General features: G+C 40.9%; 1 long non-coding RNA gene across 2 annotated transcripts; it reads right to left on the reverse strand.

Moving 5' to 3' along the window:
* Positions 1 to 521: 521 nt before the first annotated feature.
* Positions 522 to 8,303, reverse strand: LOC120097059 (uncharacterized). 2 transcript variants are annotated; one of them, XR_015639143.1, is made up of 4 exons: positions 8,240 to 8,303; positions 7,649 to 7,780; positions 4,383 to 6,877; positions 522 to 1,271 (listed from the first exon to the last, which is right to left on the reverse strand). It is a non-coding gene; the product is annotated as an uncharacterized LOC120097059 (long non-coding RNA). The 2 variants fall into 2 exon arrangements; XR_015639142.1 differs by lacking the exon at positions 522 to 1,271 and having other exon boundaries at positions 3,554 to 6,877.
* Between the last annotated feature and the right edge of the window lie 281 nt (positions 8,304 to 8,584).

An 8,584-nucleotide genomic window follows, 5' to 3' on the forward strand; every position in this document is an offset into this window, starting at 1 on the left:
GAAGATACCGTGCACCTGATACTGGGGCCCTTGTCTAAAAGTTTCTGCCTTGTAGAAGCAGCATTGTCTACCCAGGAGGAGTGTCTCCACCCCAAGCCCTAAAACTATACCTTTCAGATTATGAAGCCAATTTCTTTATGGCTTTATCATGCATCCTTAGGGTGTTTGTTTGTTTGTTTGTTTGTTTGTTTGTTTGTTTGTTTTCAGTCTTCACTCACATTCACAACATTTCCTCCATCCACTCAACCTCATTTATCTCCTTTTAGGGACAGTATCCCTTCCCTACTTTCATAGCCTCTCCGTTTTACTATCTCTAACCTTTACTGACAACCCTCCCTACCCTCCCACCCCACCCCTGCTCCTGCTCTGTCTTGCTTCCTGGTGTCTGTGGACACTCTTTCGACTCTGTGTGTGTGTGTGTGTGTGTGTGTGTGTGTGTGTGTGTGTGTGTGTGTGTGTACTTCCTTCCATCTTAAGCAGCATTTTGGAACTTGCAGGGAGATTCCTTCCACATACCATGAAGAATGGCAACAAGAATATTTTAATGAGGGTCAAACTCCATGGACTAGGAAACTTACATACATTTTTTAGGTGATCTTCATATATCACGGAGGTAAATATTATTTTCCCAATGTTACAGAGGTGAAAACTAAGGCCTGAGAAATGCAGTAACTCCAAGTCTTACCCTGAACAGCGACAGTCAGGATTCAAACCTAGACTATCGGAGTCATAGAAGTATTCTGCCATTGATATAAAACCTCTACAAGGGCCGGTCTCTTTAAGGGAGGTTCCTACGGAAAAGCTCATGATCTGTTCTTGATACCCTCCTTCTTTTAAGACAGCTGGCTCCACACTCTCCAGAGAGCCAAACTTTAGCCAGCCCCATATTTAAGGTGTTAGAGAAAGACAGTTGGGCAGCAGACACAAAATTTCATGTCTCTGCTGATGAGGGCAGAGATGAACTCCCAGAGGAGTCCTCTAGGAAAAACTTCTGTCTTCCACCTGCTTAAGGGACGCATTTGGTGTATGGTCTGTTGCATGGTCCAGCCAAGAAAGGAAGATTTCTCGAGTCCCTGATATTTGCATAGTTCAGGAGTCCAAGTGGTGGGGTCCCAGCCTGGATCAACCGTAGAGGATGCTGGCATTCCCACCATGAAGGCTCTTGAAGCCTGTCAGAAAGCAACAGTGGCTGCTTTGTTGGCTGTCTTTGTGTGAAGATGCTTTTCCTGTCACATGCCAGATTTGTCAGCCTGGAACCTTTTAAAACTAAACTGGAGAGAGAGAGAGAGAGAGAGAGAGAGAGAGAGAGAGAGAGAGAGAGAGAGAGAGAGAGAGAGTCTGTCCAAGAATAACAAATGACAATTTTATATCTTCAAAAACTGTAGATTTGAGGTTTGTTTGGAGGCGGGGGTGCAGGGGCTGTACTGAGCATCTGTAACGATGATATATCTACACATTATATGGCCAGCTATCTTTAGTTTGTTTTTATATCCCGTGGAGTGTGACATCTGTGCAGAAATTATGAACTGACTCATATACATGCAGTGCTTATTCAGAGTTTGAAAAATGGGCCTATTCTTCCACAGTACAATTATTTATGGAGAAATTAGCAGGAAACTTTAAAATCTGAGAATCTTTTTTTTTTCTGGATTTATATGCGCTTTCCACTAGTCAATCCAATCAAGCAGAAACTATCTGTAACAAGGGTGAAGGTTTTCTAAGTGGGTTAATTATATTTATTTTCATGGCCACCAGCCCCTCATTTGCTCTTTATAAATTACTCAGGGCAAGGGGCAAACCTCTGTGATCGTTCTCAATCTAGACACCACAGCTCAACCTTTCATTTGAAGTGGATCTTTTCCATTACAAGCCTTTTATGAACCACCTGTTCAATGAAGGCTATATTCGCATGGAGATATAGGTATATGCATATAAAATTTATAACTATCCCCCTAATCACTCAGTCGTGTAGTCTAAGCATCTCTTATGATTACCACACAGATACCATTACACAAAGAAGTACATTTATATGGAAAACTAAAGAAAGCTTTTATTATAAGAATAAATGTTCACTGATCCTTAACTTTAACTATCCTATTAATGCAACAGTAAGAAGGTTCATTCATCTCTGTCAGTCCATACTTAAGCCCTCTTAAGTGTGTCTGTAGGCAACTAAGAGAAATTAGATGATTCTCTCTTCTACTTTGCTATCCTAGCATGAAATTCTTTCCCCATCTCCCTTCTGTGTTTTTCTTTTCCTTATAAATACATTTTCAACCAGAACTCCGGTCCTGGGGTGGAAAGCTAATCCTTGTTTGTAAGGAGGAGAGTGCTTACAAACAGCTTGCTTGTTCAATCCCATTTGACACGAGCCATGGACGCACAGGATAAGTGGCTGCCATCTTATGGCCAATTCATCACTAAAAGTCCAACTGGGAGTGAAGAAAAAGATGGGGAAGAGAAAGCAACAGAGAGACTAAGAGGAAAAACAGAGTCTCCTTGAGCACTGTTAAGGGTCAAGCACTGTGCCCTGTGCTTTAACATGTTGTTGAAAGGGATTAAGAGGGATCTTCTCCCATTTTGTAGATTTGGGAGTTGATTTTACATGGACAAAAAATGTAAGTGGAAGATCTGTGAGGGTAGAAGGCAATTTTCCTTTGGATTCTTCCACAGAGTCTTCTGTGTTGAGAACTTGATGTATACATCTCAGAAACAGGGATGGTGCCCTTCTTGAAGAATATATGTACCTCCCTCAGAGGAGCCAGAACCAACGTTCTAAGTTAGCGGATAGACACATGGGGGAAAGTTTGCAAATTGGATGTACAGCTTGTGTGCTGAACACAAAGTGTTACTTCACAGAACTTTCGTTCACAAGATGTAACCATAGAGCACATCACTTAGCGGAGTCAAACACTCATGCGTAGCAGATGGGCAGAGGAGGGATACAAAACCGTTAAGCATCCAGAACTCTGATATGTTAGCTAACTGTCCACCTACCTTTAAAGGGAGATGAGAGTGCCCTTTGAATTATGGAACATGGGTCTGAAAGAAGAGCTATGAAGCAAATGCCAGAAAGAAGTAAGTTTGTAGGAATATGGGAGCAACGGGATAGACTGAACGATGATCACTCTTGACTAGCTGTGCATTCGTGGTGGAGGTTGTGAAAGGGGAATCGTGGAAAATCATTTTTAAATAGTCAAATTATATGAAGTCATATTTAATAATTCTTTGTTCAAATTTTTAAGGCATACTGATTATACAAATCTGTCCCCTTCCTTCAAAAATGGGGAAGGGGGTCATCTGTTTCTTGGTCCAATAAGCACTTGGCCTTCATCAAATGGCTCATGAATAATCAGAAAAACTGTGAGAGAAATAAGAATATGATTTTTGAATGTCAGAGAATCCTTAAAAGCGAAATCTTCATGAGGTTGCCAATTATTACTTGTGAAAAATTATGATTGACTCTTTTCTTTTCTTATGTAAATACTTAGTTTTTTTTTTAAATGTAAGAAAAATTCAGGCAAGTCAAAAAAAAAGAATTAAAAAAGCAAACCACGGAGACAAGTCCCCTTTAATATTTTGCAAGACTGACATCATCACTGTTAATAAAGCATTTATTGGGGGCCCACTGAGCACAGTGACTTTCCAACTTCCCACTCTCACTTCCCACCAAGCTCTCCGCTGGACGCCAGCCTCTCTGCGCATAGTTAAACGGCTGTGATGAAGCCCTCTCGGTTTATTGTTAATTAACTTTCCATCTCGATTGCCTCCACATACGACTTAAAATCCAGATTGTGTGCACTTTGAACATAAAGTCTTTGAACATTCCTCACTAATTGTTTAAATGATGTGTGGATTTTTGTCTTTAGCAGTTGGTTTCACTTTAACCTTTGGACAAATTGAAAAGTTTTTTTTTTCTTTTTTCTCAATAAAACTCCATTCTTCTTTGTAGTCTTAATTCTGTACCACAGGGACTGTTTATAAGCAGTTCACAGGAAGGAAGGAAAGGCCTGATGACCCAATATTCTTTGTTTTCCCCAATGGTTAGACGTAGAAATTAGTCCCCCCCCCAAAAAAAAATTAGAGGGGAAAAAATAAAAGATAGAAAGGGAAAGAAAACAAGATTATGATTGGTTACATATAAATGAGAGTGATTCCCCAGAGTCCTTAGAAGAATAATGAGAGGAGACTTAGTTACTGCTAAAATTGATTTTAGGTGTAAGCTGCTTTCATTACCCCCCCCCAAAAATCTTTTGTATATTTATTTAGTAATTGGTCATGAAATAGTGCTTCAGACAGGCATTTTAGAAAGCATATCTCCTGTTTAATAAATCGGAGACTTTGGTAATTATTAATACACAAATGCCAGCCCAGAGACTCACTTTCTTCTTCGTGTCACGGCTCCGGCTATTAGTGATACTCCAAGGAGGGAAAATTACCATTTCGGAAGTGTCCAACGCAGTAAACTGGTAAAGGCGCCTGCAGTTAGGGCTCCGGATGATGAGAATCAGCAAGGGTGAAAAGATTTGGTTACTCTGTGTATTAGTGTTAATAGGAATAGATTATAGAGGGATATTTGTGATGTGACCTTCTGTGCACTAATTGAAATAGTATTCAGAGTCAGCATTGGCGTAATCAAGTTAAACACGGAATCATAAATCATCATGAAAAGGGCTGTCACAACTTCACCATTAATGCCCTGGACTGCTGGGCAGCCCCGAGAAAATATCTGCTATGCCGATCTTTAGGTTAATAGGAACAGAAATGGCATTTAAAGACTATTTGGATCAAATCTGCTCTGAGGTTGAAAGTGTTCCTCTGTTAATTTACTGGTAATTTGAAGTGATGTAGTTAGGGTTAGAGGGAGCACAGCTGAGCCCCTTATAGCAAAACAAAAGGCTGTGGGAGTTTCTTCTAATATTTATTTAATTGCTTTAGGGTACAGTGCTAATCAGTTCTAATATACACATGTAGTTTCCTTTGTTTCTCACATAGAAAAGAGGTGGCAAAGTGATCTACTGTGTACCACTGACTGCAGTCCCCGGTGTGTGAGGAGGGTTTCGTTAACAGCTTCTGTTTGACAGAGATCCGTTTTATTGTGTACATGGAAATATTTCTGACAAGTTAAACTATAATGTGTCCTGGAGAAAGAATAAGAATTTACTAGCAATACTTGTCTCAGGAACGTTTCCTATTGATTGAATAGAATCAAGCTAACAGGCTTAAGAAAAATCACAGCGGAATTTGTTGTGAAATGATATATACTATTGCCAATAAAACGCCATGTCTCAACACAGAGGAAGGTTGTGCTAATTTAATCAGCTTCTCTTCACCTCATGTAGACAATAAGATATATGACGCTGAGACAAAAAGCGCTTGTTTATTATAATTTGTTTCAAATGCTATAAATTAATAGAAATTCCAGTAGGGGACTGATAATAGCATCTTTCCAAGACTACCATATATTACAGTAAGTCTGAAAACACCTCAGGCCTGCCCCACAATATTGTATTCGGAACTCTGGGCAAGTTAGGCAAGCACAAGTCTCTGAGGTGAATGCTGGGTGGGGATATCAACCTATTGCTCACGTGGAGGAAAAGGCCTGTAAATAAAATCGGATATTGTTGAGGAACTGTCCCTCACAGTTTATCCACAGCACACAAGTAGATCACCCGACTGTTGCAATCTGAGTCCTTAGATTCCTCCTCTCAGCAAAAAGTTGGTGACTTCTGTACTCCTTTGGGTTATTCCAATGTCAATTTTTTTAGAATCTTGGTATTAAAAAATTGCAAAGTACAGGCGTCCTATCTCAGTCCAAACTCACTTTACAATGCAGTGGTGTTTGAATTACCACGGCCAGCCGGGTTCCTACTAACCAAAGTAAAGCAGCAGACTTGACTGTCTCTCATGTGTTGCCCTGGAAATGGTCACATTAAACGCCCGTGTGAAAAGTTTATTATCTTCTAGATGCTACGTGCTTTCTTTCCTTTGCAGGGGAAAAAATTATCTAACAGCGCTCAAACACAGATCATATAGTAAATTCTTACTGCCAATTAAGAGAGTACTGCCGGGCATGTCTACATACAGTCAGTGTGTCTGAACCATAAAGGGCCTAACGAAACAAGTGCACTGAGCCATAGAAGTCATATCTGAGGACAGTTGCTAAGAAATACTGGGGGAAAGTTTCAATCACTACCTTGTAATAGGACATTAGTAATGGGACCGTAGCTAATGACTCTTTGACGGCGAATTTAAACAGTTTGAATAGGAAACTGGTTCTTCATCAAAAGTGCTACAGGACAGGGGACCTAGTTTGGGAAATTTTACTTCACATCCTGTCTTGCTTTACCATCGTGTTTACAAATGCGAATTAGACACGCTCGACAAGGTTGTAGATTCGAGGTGGAATAGAGGCAGGATCCTAGAACTACAGAGTCACAGGCACCCTTCCAGAGCTCCTCCGGGACTCGTGGCAGATGCAGGAATAGAAATGGAATCTCCAGGCATTCTAGTCAGAATGTCAGTGTCTTTCAGGTAACCAAAGAAGCAGAAGGCAGCTGTTTCATCACCCTTATCCTCAGCTCTACAGTGACTACGAACAGGAGGGAGAAAGACCGGAGTCAATCCCTATGTTATTTAGGGACTCTGTGAACCAACAAGGACTTCAGATCTGGTGCATTCAGCCATCAGCAGTATGCTTCCCTGAAAGAACAGGAGAATTCCGTCCCCTATCCAGGTATGAAGAACCAGGGAAGCCATGAGTGAAGGTGTCAAGAGAGAATGAAGTTCTGAATGAAGTGTTGACCTGGGCGTGGCCATGTCGGGCCATCCAGATGAAGCTTACGGAGATGGAAAAAACCTTCCTCTAGACCAAGTCCTAAGATCGAAAGGGATGCATGTAAAAGTGTTTGTGAACAGTTGATCAATCGGTGTTTACAGAAACTAGCGACTACAGCTTCCTCCTCTCAGATTCAGCCTCAGCTGTTCCTGTGACAGAGACTTCTTACTGGACCTAGTTAGTTTCTCCCTCTGCTCTATGTAATAAAACCTAAACCCACAGGAGTGCCCCGGCGCACAGTTAGCGCCACTCCATCAGAGTTTCTGCCACTCACGCAACCCAGCTTTTCTGCCTATGCTTGTCTGGCTGTCCTTTCTTTGTTTCCAGGACATGGGGGTAGCAGAAACCAGGAAGTCAGAAGGAGGCAGCAAAGGAAAATCTTACCAGCAACTTAGAACTCACTGCTTAGAATGTGGGATGGGCCACACTCACCCTGTGATGTCAATTAACACAAGCGACTCCCGACACATGGGAAGGCCTCTTGCCTTATTTATTGTCTCTGTTGTCTTCTGGAAACTGCAGATGTCCCCCCAGTTTGAAATTAATATTTACAATATTATTAATATTCCTATTAATATTTACAATGATCTAGGGGGTTTTGTGCAAAGAGTAAATGCTACTTAAATACTTACTAAACTTAAAAAAAAGACTCAGTGTCAGTTTGTTTGGATTTTAAGGCTTTTAAATGGTAGGCTTTCCAAACCTGTAATAGGAGAACCGACATCTAAGTGGAGATGTTGTACTTCACTGCAACTATTCCACATCTGACACTAATTTTAAAATCTTGTCTCCCCAATGCCCGCTCACTACCTTGTCTTTATAGGCCAACCTGCCATCCGTGAGCAGAGCTGCGTGTCCCCTCCACTTGAAGAGCCCCAGGAGTATAATATAGTCAGTGGGAGTGCAGGGTAGAAAAAAATATATACACTGATTTGCACGGAGCTGAAAATCAAGGCAAAGAGAGAAAATAAATCAATGAGTGCCACTCAGTCTTAGCATGCATAATTCATCAGTAGAAATAAGTGTCTCAAACATTTTATCAGTGAATGTAGTGTAAGTTATTTTCATTAAAATCTAAGTCACAGCTACAGCCCAGATAATCCAAAACCAGATTACTTGAACTACATGTGAATAGGTAGTTAAGATGTCTATCGACGTGTTGATTTAATAATGTATTCCCTGAAAAACAGTTATTTTTTTTTACAAATAACTGAGAATCGGAAGAGCATTGCCTAAAATTGTCAATAGAATTAAGATCTACCAAGCTTTTCCAAACTTTTGATCAATGAGATTCTTACATGCAGTGTCTGATTATCCTTCCTAAACCTCACGCTCCTAGAAAGCCGGGCAATGTGTTTATATATAAAAAGCATGAAGGTTCAACAAAATTGAATGGCTTACCTAGGGGCATACAGATATAAAACAGCAGACTCAAGATGTGGTCCCAGGCTTCTGTGACCTGAATGCTGGTAATCTATTTATGTCAGCAATTACACACACACACAAAAATAGATGTGACTGTATAGAGGGAGGGAGGGAGGGAGGGAGGATGGGGGCACAAAACTGAGCTCAAGTAACTACATGTTCCTTCTTCGCTAAGCCAGTATTTCTCCCCAGCCCCTTGAGAACCTGCTGCTTCATTGTGCCCTGTGGTCAAAAGGCCTTCACTTTGAGAAGTAAATGTGATGGGAGGCAGAATAGGTCGAGTTGGAGAGCTCTGATCTCTGCATTAGATTTCCTATTGCA

This window comes from Rattus norvegicus, chromosome 15 (assembly GCF_021556685.1).
Source record: "Rattus norvegicus strain SHRSP/BbbUtx chromosome 15, alternate assembly SHRSP_T2T, whole genome shotgun sequence".
NCBI lineage: Eukaryota > Metazoa > Chordata > Mammalia > Rodentia > Muridae > Rattus > Rattus norvegicus.